The sequence below is a fragment of the Salvelinus fontinalis genome, chromosome 7 (genome assembly GCF_029448725.1).
Source record: "Salvelinus fontinalis isolate EN_2023a chromosome 7, ASM2944872v1, whole genome shotgun sequence".
Classification (NCBI taxonomy): Eukaryota; Metazoa; Chordata; class Actinopteri; order Salmoniformes; family Salmonidae; genus Salvelinus; species Salvelinus fontinalis.
In genome coordinates, this window is record NC_074671.1 from 6,088,359 (window position 1) to 6,108,937 (window position 20,579).

The 20,579-nt window shown below is 45.6% G+C and overlaps 1 protein-coding gene across 1 annotated transcript in view; it reads right to left on the reverse strand.

The window, feature by feature from the left end:
* LOC129858943 (nuclear receptor coactivator 2-like) overlaps window positions 1–20,579 on the reverse strand; it is a gene marked incomplete in the record, with an annotated part of 197,553 nt that overhangs the window by 150,668 nt on the left and 26,306 nt on the right.

Consider the following 20,579-nt stretch of genomic DNA (forward strand, 5'->3'; position numbering starts at 1 on the left):
ACTAAAGGTCAAGAGGGACTAAAGGTCAAGAGGACCTAAAGGTCAGGAGGACCTAAAGGTCAGGAGGGACTTAACAATCAATGGAAATAGTTGTTTTTCTGTAATGGGGAACTAATGATTAATGGGTCAGAGACACAGGAGGAATTTCAGTCCGGGACTCAAAGCTACATCTGGCAAGTTCTCATTGGCCCGAATTGTCTATACATTGAGCCTGAAACGGGATACTTGGTATTTGGCCATTGGCCCCGATTTTATTGCAAGGTATTCTAATTGGTCAACCACAGGCTAGGGTTTGGTCATAACTGACATCCTGTTGTCTTGGTTCTGTGGAGAACACATTGAGAACAGGGAAGAATGACCATCTACTTCCCAGCTTAACAACAATTTGTGAAAAAAAATAAAAATAACATTAAACCTTTATTTAACTCGGCAAGTCAGTTAAGAACAAATTCTTACTTACAATGACGGCCTAATCCGGCAAACCCTAACCTGGACAGCGCAGGGCCAATTGTGCGCCGCCCGATGGGACTCCCAATCATGGCCGGTTGTGATACAGCCTGGAATAGAACCAGGGATTGTAGTGACATCTCAAGCACAGAGATGCAATGCCTTAGACCGCTGCGCCACTAGGGAGCCATATGAACTATGATTTGTTCTCTTTGAATAAACCTATTTTTCTCCCCGATTTGCTTTGTGGTCTGTGTTAACTTCTAACACCAGCCAAGTGGATGAGAAGCTGGAGGGGAGTCCCAGAGGACTACTAGGCTCTCTTATACCCACTACAGTATGTAGTGAAGTAGAAGCTCTGAGGAGGTCCCAAATGGCACCCTATTCCCTATATACAGTGCACTACTTTAGACCAGAGCTCTATGGCACCCTATTCCCTATACAGTGCACTACTTTAGACCAGAGCTCTATGGTACCCTATTCCCTATATAGTGCACTACTATAGACCAGAGCTCTATGGTACCCTATTCCCTATATATAGTGCACTACTTTAGACCAGAGCTCTATGGTACCCTATTCCCTACATAGTGCACTACTTTAGACAAGAGCCCATATCTCCAGAGTGGCACAGCGGTCTAAGGCACTACATCTCAGCGCTAGAGGCGTCACTACAGACCCTGGTTCGATCCCGGGCTCTATCACAACCGGCCGTAATCGGGAGTCTCGTAGGGCGGCGCACAGTTGTCCCAGCGTCGTCCCGGTTAGAGGAGGGTTTGGCCGGGGGAGGCCGTCATTGTAAATAAAATTTTGATCTTAACTGACTTGCCTAGTTGAATAAAGTTTATATAAAAATAACAAATAAAATATGGCAGAGTACACTCTATACAGGGAATAGGGTGCCATAGGGCTCTGGTCTAAAGTAGTGCACTATTAGGGAATAGGGTGCCTTTTGGGTTCTCTGCCTTTTACTCCTAAATAAATCTGCTCCAGATCAATGCAATCGAGACAATTTTCAAAAAGAGGAAACTGCTGTTCCTTCACTCTGCTCTGTCTCCCCCACATCCCTCTGCCCCTCGGGAACCTTGTCACACCAGCAACCAATGAGATGGGAGAACAGCCAGGTGACACAGAGCATCTGACATATACCACAGAGGCAAAGGCAGTGGCACAGTCTATTCCTCCAAGGGCATGAGAGAAGAGAAGAGAAGAGAAGAGAAGAGAAGAGAAGAGAGAGAGAAATTTTACTGATAATCTCTAATTGTTTTTTGTTGATATTGTTTTGCCTTTTGTTTATTTCACTTGCTGCCAATAAAGCTTTAAATGAACTGAAAGACAAAGCAAGGAGGGGTTTCTCTGCCATTAAACGATCTACTAAATCAGACGAACCAATCAAAATACTTTAATCAATAATAGAACCAATACCACTATACGGCAGTGAAGTGTGGGGTCCGCTATACGGCAGTGAAGTGTGGGGTCCACTATATGGCAGTGAAGTGTGGGGTCCGCTATACGGCAGTGAAGTGTGGGGTCCACTATACGGCAGTGAAGTGTGGGGTCCACTATACGGCAGTGAAGTGTGGGGTCCACTATATGGCAGTGAAGTGTGGGGTCCACTATATGGCAGTGAAGTGTGGGGTCCACTATATGGCAGTGAAGTGTGGGGTCCACTATATGGCAGTGAAGTGTGGGGTCCACTATATGGCAGTGAAGTGTGGGGTCCACTATATGGCAGTGAAGTGTGGGGTCCACTATATGGCAGTGAAGTGTGGGGTCCACTATATGCCAGTGAAGTGTGGGGTCCACTATATGGCAGTGAAGTGTGGGGTCCACTATACGGCAGTGAAGTGTGGGGTCCACTATACGGCAGTGAAGTGTGGGGTCCACTATACGGCAGTGAAGTGTGGGGTCCACTATATGGCAGTGAAGTGTGGGGTCCACTATATGGCAGTGAAGTGTGGGGTCCACTATATGGCAGTGAAGTGTGGGGTCCACTATATGGCAGTGAAGTGTGGGGTCCACTATACGGCAGTGAAGTGTGGGGTCCACTATACGGCAGTGAAGTGTGGGGTCCACTATATGGCAGTGAAGTGTGGGGTCCACTATATGGCAGTGAAGTGTGGGGTCCACTATATGGCAGTGAAGTGTGGGGTCCACTATACGGCAGTGAAGTGTGGGGTCCACTATACGGCAGTGAAGTGTGGGGTCCGCTATATGGCAGTGAAGTGTGGGGTCCGCTATACGGCAGTGAAGTGTGGGGTCCACTATATGGCAGTGAAGTGTGGGGTCCACTATACGGCAGTGAAGTGTGGGGTCCACTATATGGCAGTGAAGTGTGGGGTCCACTATATGGCAGTGAAGTGTGGGGTCCACTATATGGCAGTGAAGTGTGGGGTCCACTATATGGCAGTGAAGTGTGGGGTCCACTATATGGCAGTGAAGTGTGGGGTCCACTATATGGCAGTGAAGTGTGGGGTCCACTATATGGCAGTGAAGTGTGGGGTCCACTATACGGCAGTGAAGTGTGGGGTCCACTATATGGCAGTGAAGTGTGGGGTCCACTATATGGCAGTGAAGTGTGGGGTCCGCTATACAAAGATTCACAAAATGTTATAATAATTTAGAAACAAGTGACAATTACATAAAATGACAAGAGAAGAGTCCCCTCAGCAAGCTGGTTCTGACCATAGAGTCCCCTCAGACAGCTGGTTCTGACCATAGAGTCCCCTCAGTCAGCTGGTTCTGACCATAGAGTCCCCTCAGTCAGCTGGTTCTGACCATAGAGTCCCCTCAGTCAGCTGGTTCTGACCACAGAGTCCCCTCAGTCAGCTGGTTCTGACCATAGAGTCCCCTCAGTCAGCTGGTTCTGAGGCTCAGTTCACTAAGCCCTACCAACCCAACAAAGCCTCAGGACAGCACTCAAATCTGGCCCAAACAAATCAATTGCTATTTGTCTCTAAACAGACAGTAGCACGGTGGCAGACTATCTGACCACTGTGACTGATAGAAAACACAGACTATGTACAGACTCATTGAACACAGACTCATTGAACACAGCCTGGCACAGACCAATCTGGTTGCCCACAGAGGACAGGATGTGCCTACTCTGCCGTCAGAGGTCGAGACAGAGATGCATTTTCTCCTACACTGACAGAACTATACAGACTTACAGGCAATTTTCTTTCCCAAAATTGAAAACAAATATCACCATCTTGAAACCAAAACAGAAAAAGGAGAACATCTACTGGGAGAACAACCCTTTGTACCATATTAGATGCAGAATATGTAACTTCCTGCCACACCCGGAGAGACAGACAGTAGAACGACCAATCAGAACATTACTACCTGTAGAACGACCAATCAGAACATTAACATTACTACCTGTAGAACAACCAATCAGAACATTAACATTACTACCTGTAGAACAACCAATCAGAACATTAACATTACTACCTGTAGAACAACCAATCAGAACATTAACATTACTACCTGTAGAACAACCAATCAGAACATCACTACATGTAGACCAACCAATCAGAACATTACTACATGTAGACCAACCAATCAGAACATTACTACATGTAGACCAACCAATCAGAACATTACTACATGTAGACCAACCAATCAGATCATTAACATTACTACCTGTAGAACAACCAATCAGATCATTAACATTACTACCTGTAGACCAATCAATCAGCACATTACTACCTGTAGAACAACCAATCAGGTCATTTACATTACTACCTGTAGAACAACCAATCAGAACATTACTACCTGTAGAACAACCAATCAGATCATTTACATTACTACCTGTAGAACAACCAATCAGATCATTTACATTACTACCTGTAGAACAACCAATCAGAACATTACTACCTGTAGAACAACCAATCAGAACATTACTACCTGTAGAACAACCAATCAGAACATTACTACATGTAGACCAACCAATCAGAACATTACTACCTGTAGACCAACCAATCAGAACATTACTACCTGTAGAACAACAAATCAGAACATTACTACCTGTAGAACAACCAATCAGATCATTTACATTACTACCTGTGTGTTTCTCACTAGTTTAGTGTTGTCCTCATCCGTTTCTTACTGTAGTGTCTGTTAGTTGTTACTTCTCATTGGGTATTATTATGTTTCCTATTATTATCTGTCATCATTGACTTGATGTTGCGTCTACGGTGCCCTCCACTAGTATTGGCACCCTTGGTAAATATGAGCAAAACGGGCTGTGAATTGTTTTTCTATTGTTTATCCTCTTGGTCTTTCATTCAAAATATTCACAAAAATCAAACCTTTAATTAAAATAAAATAATTGAAAGAAAAAAATAATCATAAAACAAATATTTTTCTCAAATATATACGTGTACCACAATTATTGGCACCCCGTCATTCAATAATTTGTGCAACCTCTGCCAAGACAACAGCTCTGAGTCTTCTCCTATAATGTGTAATGAGGTTGGAGAACACATGGCAAGGTATCTGAGACCATTCCTCCATACAGAATCTCTCCCGATCCTTCAGATTCCCAGGTCCACGCTTGTGGACTCTCTTCAGCCCGTCCCATAGGTTTTCTATGGGGTTTAGGTCAGGGGACTGGGACGGCCACGGAAAAACCTTAAGTCTGTGGTCAGTGAACTATTTGTGTGTTGATTTTGAGGTGTGCTTTGGATCATTGTTCTGCTGGAAGATCCAACCACGACCCAGTTGAAGCTTCCTAGCAGAGTCAGGTTTATATTTAATATCTGCTGGTGCTTGATGGAGTCCATGATACCATGTATCCTAACAAGTGGTCCAGGACCTTTGGAAGAAAAACAGACCCACCAACATCAAAGATCCACCACCGTACTTCACAATGAGGATGAGGTACTTTTCTGCATGGCTATCTTTTCTGTCAAAAAGCTCCGTTTCGCTCTCGTCTGACCATAGAACCCCTGTCCCATTGAAAGTTCCAGTAACGTTTTGTAAACAGTTTGATGGCAGCAAAAAATTCATTTTTTATGGCAACCATCGCAAACAACTTGTGGTTATGTAGACGGCGTCTGATCGTAGTTTAAGACTTTGACCCCCAAGACCCAACCAACTAACGTCTGTAAATTCTCCAGCTCTGATCCTTGGAGATTTTTGTTTGTTGGTCCACTCGATCCATCCTCCTCACTGTGCTCGGGGTCAGTATCGACACACATCCTCTTCCAGGCCCCATTGTTAACGTCTCCAGTTGCTTTAAACTTCTTAATTAGAGATGGAGGAAATGGGCATTTCCAACCGCTGAGCGATGTTCTTATAGGTATTTCCTGATTTGTGCAGCTCAACAACCGTTTGGCGCACATCCTTTCTGTATTCTCGGGTCTTTCCAATCGTGACGGATGACTATGTATCACCACATATTTATACCCCAGTGAAACAGGAAGTTATGGCTTACCACTTAAGTGTTCCTAATCACTCAGATATGAATGGGAATATACTTAGATATGTTAGATTTTACTCATAAGAATTTCGACGGGTGCCAAAAATTGTGGCACAAATGTTTTGGAGAAAAATATGAATTCCACTTTTATTTATTTTTCATTAAAAAAGGTTAAATTTTTTGTGAATATTTTAAAATGAAACACCAAGAGAATAAACAGCCAAGAAATGTTTTTCACGGCCCGTTTTGCTCGTATTTACCAAGGTGCCAATATTAGCAGAGGGCACTGTAGGTATATATATGTTATCTTATTCATTATAATCTAAAAGGCGAAACTGATCCTATATCAGCACTCTTACTCTGAAACAGTAACTTTTCCTCTCTTCCTATTCACTACAACCTGCCTGCAGCTCTCAGCTCTGTGGGAGTTGTATTTTCTATCCCACTAAGCTAATTCTCAGATCAGGGAGATGATGATTGAAGGTCTAATTTCGTTGGCGTTGGTAATTAAAAAGGCGTTGTGCCTGTTAAATCTAATAAGCCAGTCATGTCTCCCGAGAGAGAGAGAGAGAGAGAGAGAGAGAGAGAGAGAGAGAGAGACAGAGAGACAGTGAGACAGTGAGACAGAGAGAGACAGAGAGACAGAGAGACAGTGAGACAGAGAGAGAGACAGAGAGACAGAGACAGAGACAGAGACAGAGACAGAGACAGAGACAGAGACAGAGACAGAGACAGAGACAGAGACAGAGAGACAGAGAAAGAAAAAGAGAAAGACAGAGACAGAGAGACAGAGAGACAGAGAGACAGAGAGACAGAGAGACAGAGAGACAGAGAGACAGAGAGAGCGACAGAGACAGAGAGAGAGAGACAGAGAGACAGAGAGACAGTGAGAGACAGAGAGACAGAGAGACAGAGAGACAGAGAGACAGAGAGAGACAGAGAGACAGAGAGACAGAGAGACAGAGAGACAGAGAGACAGAGAGACAGAGAGAGAGACAGAGAAAGAGAGAGACAGAGAGACAGAGAGACAGAGAGACAGACAGAGAGACAGAGAGAGAGACAGAGAAAGAGACAGAGAAAGAGAGAGACAGAGAGACAGAGAGACAGAGAGACAGAGAGACAGAGAGACAGAGAGAGAGAGAGAGAGAGAGAGAGAGAGAGAGAGAGAGAGAGAGAGAGAGGGAGAGAGAGAGAGAGAGAGAGAGACAGACAGAGTACAGGCCACAGTGCAGTAGACTATATGATCACAGACATTGACCCCTTCTCTCCCAGCTCATTCACTGTCAAGCCACTAACACCTCTGTCTGATCACAGCCAAATTACGTTGTTCCTCAAAAGAACAGACATGGAAACAACCACACATTCACAGCTCAGAAAAGCTGTACAACATCAGACATTCATACAGATGGGCCCAAAACAGCACAGAAGAATACCAGAAAGCAACCTGGAACCAAAATATCCAAACACTCTTAGATAACTTTCTGGATACCACATTCACTCACAGTAAAGAAGGCATCAATCTAGCAGTAAAAAAATCAACTATATATTCAGTCAAACGGCAAAAGAAGCACAACTGAAATTGATAAAAAACAAAACAAAATGACAACTGGTTTGATGCAGATTGTAAAATTATAAGGAAAAAACTTAGAACACTATCCAACCAAAAGCACAGAGACCCAAATAATGGTGAATTACGCCTTCATTACTGTGAGACTTTAAAACTCTTTAAACGTAACACTCAGAAACAAAAAAGCACAGTACAACAGCAAGCAGCTGACACTAACTGAGGAGTCCATAAACACAAATAACTTCTGGCAAAATTGGAAAAAACGAAAAAAAATCTAAACAAGAGGAATTAGCGATACAAAATGGTGACATATGGACGACCCATTTTAAAACACTCTACAAAACTGTTCAAATTGACACAAACGCAGAACAACGCCAAATTCATGAGAAGTTGAATGGATTAGAAAAAGCTATAAAGGACAATCAAAATCTATTGGACTCCCCAAATACTGACCAGGAGCTCTATAAGAAACTTCAGGCTCTGAAATTTAAAAAGGCATGCGGACCGGATGGCATCCTAAATGAGATGCTCAAACTCACTAGTGCAAAATTTCAATTGGCTATATTAAAACTGATTAATTTGATCCTGAGTGTAGGTTATTTCCCTGACATCTGGAATCAAGGACTCATAACCCCAATCTTTAAAACCGGAGACAAATTTGACCCTCACAATTACAGAGGCATTTGTGTGAACAGTAACCTGGGGAAGGTTTCCTGTAGTATTATAAATGTAAGAGTTCTAAACTTCCTTAATAAGCACAATGTCTTGAGTAAAAGCCAAATTGGATTTATACCAAAACTTTGCACAACTGATCATATTTACACCCTACACACCCTGATAGATAAACATGTCCACCAAAATAATACCAGAATATACGCTGGCTTTATCGACTTCCAAAAAGCATTTGATTCTATTTGGCATACAGGACTGTTCTACAAAGTTATTGAAAGTGGTATAGGGGGGGAGGGGTCGGTCTTGGATGGTTGGGGGGAGGGGTCGGTCTTGGATGGTTGGGGGGGGGGTCTTGGATGGATGGGGGGAGGAGGGTCTTGGATGGTTGGGGGAGGGGGGTCTTGGATGGTTGGGGGAGGGGGGTCTTGGATGGTTGGGGGGAGGGGTTGGTCTTGGATGGTTGGGGGGGGGTCTTGGATGGATGGGGGGAGGAGGGTCTTGGATGGTTGGGGGGGGGGGTCTTGGATGGTTGGGGGTCTTGGATGGATGGGGGTCTTGGATGGTTGGGAGCGTTGGTTGTAGAAGTGTTATACTCGACTCGTCTACATGAAAATCATCATTGGTTATACAGTAAAAGACCATGTAGAGAACATTACAATATAATCCCAGTAACGGTGAGGGGAAGAAAAACATTTCTGTAGCATTCTAGTTTTGAAAAGCCACAGACCGCCCAGAGCCACAAGCAGAAAGAATTGGACAAGAAGACATCGGAATATTGGAGGGGGGCGTGTCCGCCCATCCCCTGTGGCAATTTTCCCTATGCCTTACGCTGTGCTTTTGTAATTTAAACAAATACATTCCAAGCGGTATTAAAATGGGTCTCTCTCGCTTCTGATTGAATAGTATAAAACAATTTTTTTTTTTTTACTATTTGATCAATTTCTGCATTTCTTCCACTTATCACTTAAACATTGGTTTTGTCTTTGTATCAAAAAGTCACTTTTCCTTCATCAGAATAATTATTATCCTCTATGACCATGTATTTGGTCCTATGTACTCAATGGCAGGTCTTACTTTCCCCAAGGGGCAGCGAGCAGATTTATAGGGTCCTTTTGAAGCCGCCTCACCAGGCATGACTCACTGCAGAAAAGTACATAACTTGCTAGCGCTTATTAGCAGTTCTCCGCTGTTAGGTATCTCTTATTGGCATTTAGATGTTTGCCATCATTGTTTTAGGTTCATCACTCTATTACACTTAAAAAGGTAGAAAGGTATTGTTCAATCCCCTTGGTTCCGCACTCCGTCCACAGCGTTGAAATCAGTAAACCGCTCGCCCACACCACGCCAAACACGCTGTCTGCCATCTGGCCGGTACGGTTGAAACCGGGATTCATCTGTGAAGAATCACACTTCTCCAGCGAGGCCAGTGGTCATCGAAGGTGAGCGTTTGCCCACTGAAGTCTGTTTACGACGCCGAACTGCAGTTAGGTCAAGACCCTGGTGAGGACGACGAGCACGCCATTTGGTTGTGCAAACCCACGGTTTCATCAGCTGTCCAGGTGGCTGGCCTCAGACGATACCACAGGTGAAGAAACCGGACGTGGAGGTCCTGGGTTGGCGTGGTTACACATGGTCTGCAGTTGCGAGGCCGGTTGGACGTACTGGCAAATTCTCGAAAACGCCGTTGGTAGAGAAATGAACATTCAATTATCTGGCAACATTTCTGGTGTGCACTCCTGCAGTCAGCCAATTACACGCTCACTCAAATCTGTGGCATTGTGTTGTGTTACAAAACTGCACATTTTAGAGTGGCCTTTTATTGTCCCCCAGCACAAGGTGCACCTGTGTAATGAACGATCATGCTGTTTAATCAGCTTCTTGATATGACACACCTGTCAAGTGGATGGATTATCTTGGTAACGGATAAATGCTCACTAACAGGGATGTAAACAAATTTCTGCACAAAATGTGAGGGAAATAAGCTTTTTGTGCGTATGGAACATTTCTGGGATATTTATTTCAGCTCAGGAAACATGGGATCCAACATGTTTATTTTTGTTCAGTATACACTACCGTTTAAACGTTTGGGGTCACCTAGAAATGTCCTTGTTTTTGAAAGAAAAGCTAATTTTTTGTCCATTAAAATAACATAAAATTGATCAGCAATACAGTGTAGACATTGTTAATGTTGTAAATGACTATTGTAGCTGGAAACAGCTGATTTATTATTTAATGGAATATCTACATAGGCGTACAGAGGCCCATTATCAGCAACCACCACTCCTGTGCTCCAACAGCACGTTGTGTTAGCTAATCCAAGTTCATCATTTTAAAAGGCTAATTGATCCATTAGAAAACCCTTTTGCAATTAAGTTAGTGCAGCTGAAAACTACCCGTAAAACACCAGTCTCAACGTCAACAGTGAAGAGGCGACTCCGGGATGCTGGCCTTCTAGGCAGAGTTCCTCTGTCCAGTGTCTGTGTTATTTTGCCCATCTTAATCTATTATTTTCATTGGCCAGTCTGAGATATGGCTTTTTCTTTGCAACTCTGCCTAGAAGGCCAGCATCCCGGAGTCGCCTCTTCACTGTTGACGTTGAGACTGGTGTTTTGCGGGTACTATTTAATGAAGCTGCCTGTTGAGGACTGGGCCATTTCTCACCGCGATGATTGACAGGTCACCGGAGCTAAACGCCAATGGAGAGACTTTAATAGGCTCCTTCTCAATGACCGTTCTAAATGGGGCTCAGATTCAATAAGACTCCAGGGCTTCCGACGTGAAGTCTAACCCATAGAAATGCAATTACTAGAATGGACATCCATATTCAAGTCAAGGGTCAGAGGCTCCAGGTCCTGTTCTTGTACATCCATTTCTATGGTCAATCCTAATGACATTCAATGGCTGTTCTGTCTGAACGTTCTGTTACTTAAATCAGAGGCTCAGGTCACTGTCCAGGCTCTAATCAATAATCAATATAAATCTATATGTGGAGCTTGTGATGCAATTACAGGTTGTCGTAAGGTGTCACCAGATACAGGTCAGCATCATTCTAGTAGTACTAGAGGTTATCCTAGGGTCAGCATCATTCTAGTAGTACTGGGAGGTTATCCTAGGGTCAGCATCATTCTAGTAGTACTAGAGGTTATCCTAGGGTCAGCATCATTCTAGTACTGGGAGGTTATCCTAGGGTCAGCATCATTCTAGTAGTACTAGAGGTTATCCTAGGGTCAGCATCATTCTAGTAGTACTGGGAGGTTATCCTAGGGTCAGCATCATTCTAGTAGTACTAGAGGTTATCCTAGGGTCAGCATCATTCTAGTACTGGGAGGTTATCCTAGGGTCAGCATCATTCTAGTACTGGGAGGTTATCCTAGGGTCAGCATCATTCTAGTAGTACTAGAGGTTATCCTAGGGTCAGCATCATTCTAGTAGTACTGGGAGGTTATCCTAGGGTCAGCATCATTCTAGTAGTACTAGAGGTTATCCTAGGGTCAGCATCATTCTAGTACTGGGAGGTTATCCTAGGGTCAGCATCATTATAGTAGTACTGGGAGGTTATCCTAGGGTCAGCATCATTCTAGTAGTACTAGAGGTTATCCTAGGGTCAGCATCATTCTAGTACTGGGAGGTTATCCTAGGGTCAGCATCATTCTAGTAGTACTGGGAGGTTATCCTAGGGTCAGCATCATTCTAGTAGTACTAGAGGTTATCCTAGGGTCAGCATCATTCTAGTAGTACTGGGAGGTTATCCTAGGGTCAGCATCATTCTAGTAGTACTAGAGGTTATCCTAGGGTCAACATCATTCTAGTAGTACTAGAGGTTATCCTAGGGTCAGCATCATTCTAGTACTGGGAGGTTATCCTAGGGTCAGCATCATTCTAGTACTGGGAGGTTATCCTAGGGTCAGCATCATTCTAGTAGTACTAGAGGTTATCCTAGGGTCAGCATCATTCTAGTAGTACTGGGAGGTTATCCTAGGGTCAGCATCATTCTAGTAGTACTAGAGGTTATCCTAGGGTCAGCATCATTCTAGTACTGGGAGGTTATCCTAGGGTCAGCATCATTCTAGTAGTACTGGGAGGTTATCCTAGGGTCAGCCTCATTCTAGTAGTACTAGAGGTTATCCTAGGGTCAGCATCATTCTAGTACTGGGAGGTTATCCTAGGGTCAGCATCATTCTAGTAGTACTGGGAGGTTATCCTAGGGTCAGCATCATTCTAGTAGTACTAGAGGTTATCCTAGGGTCAGCATCATTCTAGTACTGGGAGGTTATCCTAGGGTCAGCATCATTCTAGTAGTACTAGAGGTTATCCTAGGGTCAGCATCATTCTAGTAGTACTGGGAGGTTATCCTAGGGTCAGCATCATTCTAGTAGTACTAGAGGTTATCCTAGGGTCAAAATCATTCTAGTAGTACTAGAGGTTATCCTAGGGTCAGCATCATTCTAGTACTGGGAGGTTATCCTAGGGTCAGCATCATTCTAGTAGTACTAGAGGTTATCCTAGGGTCAGCATCATTCTAGTAGTACTAGAGGTTATCCTAGGGTCAGCATCATTCTAGTACTGGGAGGTTATCCTAGGGTCAGCATCATTCTAGTAGTACTGGGAGGTTATCCTAGGGTCAGCATCATTCTAGTAGTACTAGAGGTTATCCTAGGGTCAGCATCATTCTAGTACTGGGAGGTTATCCTAGGGTCAGCATCATTCTAGTGGTACTAGAGGTTATCCTAGGGTCAGCATCATTCTAGTAGTACTAGAGGTTATCCTAGGGTCAGCATCATTCTAGTACTGGGAGGTTATCCTAGGGTCAGCATCATTCTAGTAGTATTAGAGGTTATCCTAGGGTCAACATCATTCTAGTAGTACTAGAGGTTATCCTAGGGTCAGCATCATTCTAGTACTGGGAGGTTATCCTAGGGTCAGCATCATTCTAGTAGTACTAGAGGTTATCCTAGGGTCAGCATCATTCTAGTAGTACTGGGAGGTTATCCTAGGGTCAGCATCATTCTAGTAGTACTGGGAGGTTATCCTAGGGTCAACATCATTCTAGTAGTACTGGGAGGTTATCCTAGGGTCAGCATCATTCTAGTAGTACTGGGAGGTTATCCTGGGGTCAGCATCATTCTAGTAGTACTAGAGGTTATCCTAGGGTCAGCATCATTCTAGTAGTACTAGAGGTTATCCTAGGGTCAGCATCATTCTAGTATATGGGGTCAGCCCTACTACAGACAGACCAGTGGACTATATGGGGTCAGCCCTACTACAGACTATATGGGGTCAGCCCTACTACAGACAGACCAGTGGACTATATGGGGTCAGCCCTACTACAGACTATATGGGGTCAGCCCTACTACAGACTATATGGGGTCAGCCCTACTACAGACTATATGGGGTCAGCCCTACTACAGACTATATGGGGTCAGCCCTACTACAGACTATATGGGGTCGGCCCTACTACAGACTAAATGGGGTTGGCCCTACTACAGACTATATGGGGTCGGTCCTACTACAGACTAAATGGGGTCGGCCCTACTACAGACAGACCAGTGGACTATATGGGGTCGGCCCTACTACAGACAGACCAGTGGACTATATGGGGTCGGCCCTACTACAGACTATATGGGGTCGGCCCTACTACAGACTGTATGGGGTCAGCCCTACTACAGACTATATGGGGTCAGCCCTACTACAGACTAAATGGGGTCGGCCCTACTACAGACTATGTGGGGTCAGCCCTACTACAGACTAAATGGGGTCGGCCCTACTACAGACTATATGGGGTCAGCCCTACTACAGACTATATGGGGTCGGACCTACTACAGACTATACGGGGTCTGCCCTACTACAGACTATATGGGGTCAGCCCTACTACAGACAGACCAGTGGACTATATGGGGTCGGCCCTACTACAGACTATATGGGGTCGGTCCTCCTACAGACTAAATGGGGTCAGCCCTACTACAGACTATATGGGGTCGGCCCTACTACAGACTATATGGGGTCGGCCCTACTACAGACTATATGGGGTCGGCCCTACTACAGACTATATGGGGTCGGCCCTAGTACAGACTATATGGGGTCGGCCCTACTACAGACTATATGGGGTCGGCCCTACTACAGACTATGTGGGGTCGGCCCTACTACAGACTATGTGGGGTCGGCCCTACTACAGACTATGTGGGGTCGGCCCTACTACAGACTATATGGGGTCAGCCCTACTACAGACTATATGGGGTCAGCCCTACTACAGACAGACCAGTGGACTATGTGGGGTCGGCCCTACTACAGACTATATGGGGTCAGCCCTACTACAGACTATATGGGGTCAGCCCTACTACAGACTATATGGGGTCAGCCCTACTACAGACAGACCAGTGGACTATATGGGGTCGGCCCTACTACAGACTATATGGGGTCGGCCCTACTACAGACTATATGGGGTCAGCCCTACTACAGACTATATGGGGTCGGCCCTACTACAGACAGACCAGTGGACTATATGGGGTCGGCCCTACTACAGACTATATGGGGTCGGTCCTCCTACAGACTAAATGGGGTCAGCCCTACTACAGACTATATGGGGTCGGCCCTACTACAGACTATATGGGGTCGGCCCTACTACAGACTATATGGGGTCAGCCCTACTACAGACTATATGGGGTCAGCCCTACTACAGACTAAATGGGGTCGGCCCTACTACAGACTATATGGGGTCAGCCCTACTACAGACTATATGGGGTCAGCCCTACTACAGACTATATGGGGTCGGCCCTACTACAGACTATATGGGGTCGGCCCTACTACAGACTATATGGGGTCGGCCCTACTACAGACTATATGGGGTCAGCCCTACTACAGACTTAATGGGGTCGGCCCTACTACAGACTATATGGGGTCAGCCCTACTACAGACAGACCAGTGGACTATGTGGGGTCGGCCCTACTACAGACAGACCAGTGGACTATATGGGGTCGGCCCTACTACAGACTATATGGGGTCGGCCCTACTACAGACAGACCAGTGGACTATATGGGGTCGGCCCTACTACAGACAGACCAGTGGACTATATGGGGTCGGCCCTACTACAGACTATATGGGGTCGGCCCTACTACAGACAGACCAGTGGACTATATGGGGTCAGCCCTACTACAGACAGACCAGTGGACTATATGGGGTCGGCCCTACTACAGACTATATGGGGTCGGCCCTACTACAGACTATATGGTGTCGGCCCTACTACAGACTATATGGGGTCGGCCCTACTACAGACAGACCAGTGGACTATATGGGGTCGGCCCTACTACAGACTATATGGGGTCAGCCCTACTACAGACTATATGGGGTCAGCCCTACTACAGACTATATGGGGTCAGCCCTACTACAGACAGACCAGTGGACTATATGGGGTCGGCCCTACTACAGACTATATGGGGTCAGCCCTACTACAGACAGACCAGTGGACTATATGGGGTCAGCCCTACTACAGACTATATGGGGTCGGTCCTCCTACAGACTAAATGGGGTCAGCCCTACTACAGACTATATGGGGTCAGCCCTACTACAGACAGACCAGTGGACTAAATGGGGTCGGCCCTACTACAGACTATATGGGGTCAGCCCTACTACAGACTATATGGGGTCGGCCCTACTACAGACAGACCAGTGGACTATATGGGGTCGGCCCTACTACAGACTATATGGGGTCAGCCCTACTACAGACTATATGGGGTCGGCCCTACTACAGACTATATGGGGTCGGTCCTACTACAGACTATATGGGGTCGGCCCTACTACAGACTATATGGGGTCGGCCCTACTACAGACTATATGGGGTCGGCCCTACTACAGACTATATGGGGTCGGCCCTACTACAGACTATATGGGGTCGGCCCTACTACAGACAGACCAGTGGACTATATGGGGTCGGCCCTACTACAGACAGACCAGTGGACTATATGGGGTCGGCCCTACTACAGACAGACCAGTGGACTATATGGGGTCGGCCCTACTACAGACTATATGGGGTCGGCCCTACTACAGACTATATGGGGTCGGCCCTACTACAGACTATATGGGGTCGGCCCTACTACAGACTATATGGGGTCGGCCCTACTACAGACTATATGGGGTCGGCCCTACTACAGACTATATGGGGTCGGCCCTACTACAGACTATATGGGGTCGGCCCTACTACAGACTATATGGGGTCGGCCCTACTACAGACTATATGGGGTCGGCCCTACTACAGACTATATGGGGTCGGCCCTACTACAGACTATATGGGGTCGGCCCTACTACAGACTATATGGGGTCGGCCCTACTACAGACTATATGGGGTCGGCCCTACTACAGACTATATGGGGTCGGTCCTACTACAGACTATATGGGGTCAGCCCTACTACAGACAGACCAGTGGACTATGTGGGGTCAGCCCTACTACATACTATGTGGGGTCGGCCCTACTACAGACTATATGGGGTCGGCCCTACTACATACTATGTGGGGTCGGCCCTACTACAGACTATATGGGGGTCGGTCCTACTACAGACTATATGGGGTCGGTCCTACTACAGACTATATGGGGTCGGTCCTACTACAGACTATATGGGGTCGGTCCTACTACAGACTATATGGGGTTGGTCCTACTACATACTATGTGGGGTCGGCCCTACTACAGACTATATGGGGTCGGCCCTACTACAGACTATATGGGGTCAGCCCTACTACAGACTATATGGGGTCGGCCCTACTACAGACTATATGGGGTCGGCCCTACTACAGACTATATGGGGTCGGCCCTACTACAGACAGACCAGTGGACTATGTGGGGTCAGCCCTACTACATACTATATGGGGTCGGTCCTACTACAGACTATATGGGGTCGGCCCTACTACAGACTATATGGGGTCAGCCCTACTACAGACTATATGGGGTCAGCCCTACTACAGACAGACCAGTGGACTATGTGGGGTCAGCCCTACTACAGACTATATGGGGTCGGCCCTACTACAGACTATATGGGGTCGGCCCTACTACAGACTATATGGGGTCGGCCCTACTACAGACTATATGGGGTCGGCCCTACTACAGACTAAATGGTAAAACACAGACCTGTCGTTGCCAGTCCCAGTGTTGTTCTGCAGCAGTGGGAGGATATCCGTCACATGATTACCTCATCTCAACTCCAGCCAAGTGCCTTCACATCTGGTGATCCAATAGGAAGTCAGCCAGATTCACTCTCCTCTCGCCTCCCAATAGCTACAAGGCAGAGCAAATAGTGTGTGTGTGTGTGTGTGTGTGTGTGTGTGTGTGTGTGTGTGTGTGTGTGTGTGTGTGTGTGTGTGTGTGTGTGTGTGTGTGTGTGTGTGTGTCTTTGCATGTATAGCACATATTGTACAACTTGTCTTGCACAAGCTGCTGGACTGGTCACCCGTCTTGCTCAAACCACACACACACTTGTTGTTTAGTATATGTGTGTGTGTGTGTGTGTGTGTGTGTGTGTGTGTGTGCGTGTGTGTGTGTGTGTATCACTACTTTGCCTTTTGACTAAGCTCAAGAGTAGTGCTTTTAGTGTGGTGAACTTCACCCCTACATTAGATCTACACACACACACACACACACACATTTTACACTCAATTGAAGCAGCAGTCTGTTCAGTAGTGAGCAGCATTACTTTACCCCCTGTATTGATACACCCTGTATTGATACCCTCTGTATTGATACCCCCTGTATTGATACCCCCTGTATTGATACCCAGCTGTAGTAGAGGACAGGGTTCCATTTGGGACCCAGCTGTAGTAGAGGACAGGGTTCCATTTGGGACCCAGCTGTAGTAGAGGACAGGGTTCCATTTGAGACCCAGCTGTAGTAGAGGACAGGGTTCCATTTGGGACCCAGCTGTAGTAGAGGACAGGGTTCCATTTGGGACCCAGCTGTAGTAGAGAACAGGGTTCCATTTGGGACCCAGCTGTAGTAGAGGACAGGGTTCCATTTGGGACCCAGCTGTAGTAGAGGACAGGGTTCCATTTGAGACTCAGCTGTAGTAGAGGACAGGGTTCCATTTGGGACCCAGCTGTAGTAGAGGACAGGGTTCCATTTGGGACCCAGCTGTAGTAGAGGACAGGGTTCCATTTGGGACCCAGCTGTAGTAGAGGACAGGGTTCCATTTGAGACCCAGCTGTAGTAGAGGACAGGGTTCCATTTGGGACGCAGCTGTAGTAGAGGACAGGGTTCCATTAGGGACCCAGCTGTAGAAGACCCCTGCTAGACTACATCCTCCTACTACCTCTCTGACATGTAGTCCTGCAGCTAGAGCTTTATTAAAGGCCCAGATCAGTCATAACGCAGATGATCCTGTTCTATACACACATTTCCACATTGTTGGAATAATACCAGGAAATGGTGAAAATAATGAAAATGCCCTTTTAGTGTAAGAGCTGTTTGTAAAGACTGGCTAAAATTTCAGCCTGTTTTGGTGGGATGGAGTTTTGGTCTGACCGGTGACATCACCAGGTGGTAAAATTAGTTAATAGACCAATAAGAAAGCGCGCTCCAAACCTCTCTGCCAATAACAGCAAGTTTTCAGTTTCCTCCTCCCCACTCAGACCTCTCTTCTTTTTGAATATTTGAATTGAAAAAACCATCACAGTGAGCTCGTTAATGATTTGATAGATAAAACACAGGCAGATGAGACAGCCAGAGGTCAGACTGATCCGTGGAGAATGGACACCAAATTAGAATGTATACATTTTGGTCCACGTGTGACGTGAAAACGCCTCTTCTTTTCTCATTGGCTAAATGGATGGTTACGTATCCGTCGGCCCATCAAAAAAAAAAAAACTGATAAAATCGGAACTTTTTTTGGTCCGTGAAAATGGATGTAAATTGTATGGATCTCCGCTGTCCGTCAATGTACAACTCCCGTTGAGACCACATTGGAAAAACACAGCCACAGATGGAAATGAACAGGCCAGTCTGGCCTCCGCCCTTACTGAGATAAACAGTAAGGTAATGTCTATCCCCCATAACCCTATATCCTATGTACTTAGCGCTCTGTAGGTCCTATAGAGAAAGGAACAGGGCACTATTATATTTAGGACGCAGACAAAAATACTAAACAGCCCAAAATCGGTCCCTTGGCTGTATGGCTTTAACAGTTTGATTTTCAACTGTATAAATGTAGGAGTTGTACACCACTTCTTGATTGTCTCTTCAGAGCGGTAAGTGACGGTATTGCTCACTCCTAGCTTTCACTTGTCAAACAGCATCGTCATCTAAATATAGGCTGAGCATTTGGTCATGCTGCCTGGTTAGAATTAAGAGAAGGCATGCAGTTTTGATTAGATTATTAAATAAACCCAAACCGCCGATGAAATTAGGCATCAAATCAAGTTTATTTTATATAGCCCTTTTCATAGCCGATCATTAGGCATACATTCTGTAAATAATCGCTGTAAAATCCAGATATTAGACTATTTATCCGTATTGGAGTTTTCACTTGTCAAAACAGCATGGTGATTTAATCTTGAGTTTTTGGTCAATAAAACCAAACCACCATGTCAGGATCCTAACTGGAAAACAAGTCCTGTTCAGTGACCTCAGAGACAAATACAAACCATAACAGGAAGTGGGTATAAATAAAAGGGAGTGATCTGGATTATACAATCAAGAGCATGAACAGCAAGTACAGTCTTTAGTTGTTAAATACAAATAGGCCTGTTATTTATCCAGTGTTTCCCCTAGGAATGAGGAATGGTTTTTCTGCAGCGGTGGGGGGGGGGGGGCTCACCATACATCTAGATTACACACACACAATCTTGATTTATATGTATCCCTCTACCTAGACAGTATATTTTAAATTAAATATTTAACCTTTATTTAACCAGGCAAGTCATTTAAGAACACATTCTTATTTACAATGACGGCCTACACCGGCCAAAACCCTAACGACGCCGGGACAATTGGGCGCCGTCCTATGGGACTCTCAATCACGGCCGGTTGTGATACAGTCTGGATTCGAACCAGGGTGTCTGTAGTGACGCCTCTAGCACTGAAATGCAGTGCCTTAGACCGCTGCGTCCATGGGTGTGTGTTAACTATTTAACTGTACTGGAACGCTTAAACTTAAAAAGGCCGCTTAAAGTTTTTAATAATCAGTATCGGGTTTTTTGGCAAGGAAAATATGGGGAATCGGCCAAAATGTCATATGGGTGAATCACTAGTATCAACGTGGCAGGCGGTAACATATCCTCAAGTAGATGATTCTGTGAATGATTCAATGGATTATATGTTGTCTTCATTAACCAACATGAATGTTTAAAATGCTATTAAGTCACCCATAACTCTCAGGCCAAATGGTGTGCATGTCTGTCTCTGTGTCTGACTAGGTGTTGGTGTGTTGTGTGTAAGCAGGGCATTACACCTCCCTCTATCCCTGTGCTCCAGAGATCTGTGGTTTTGGAACCTGGAAT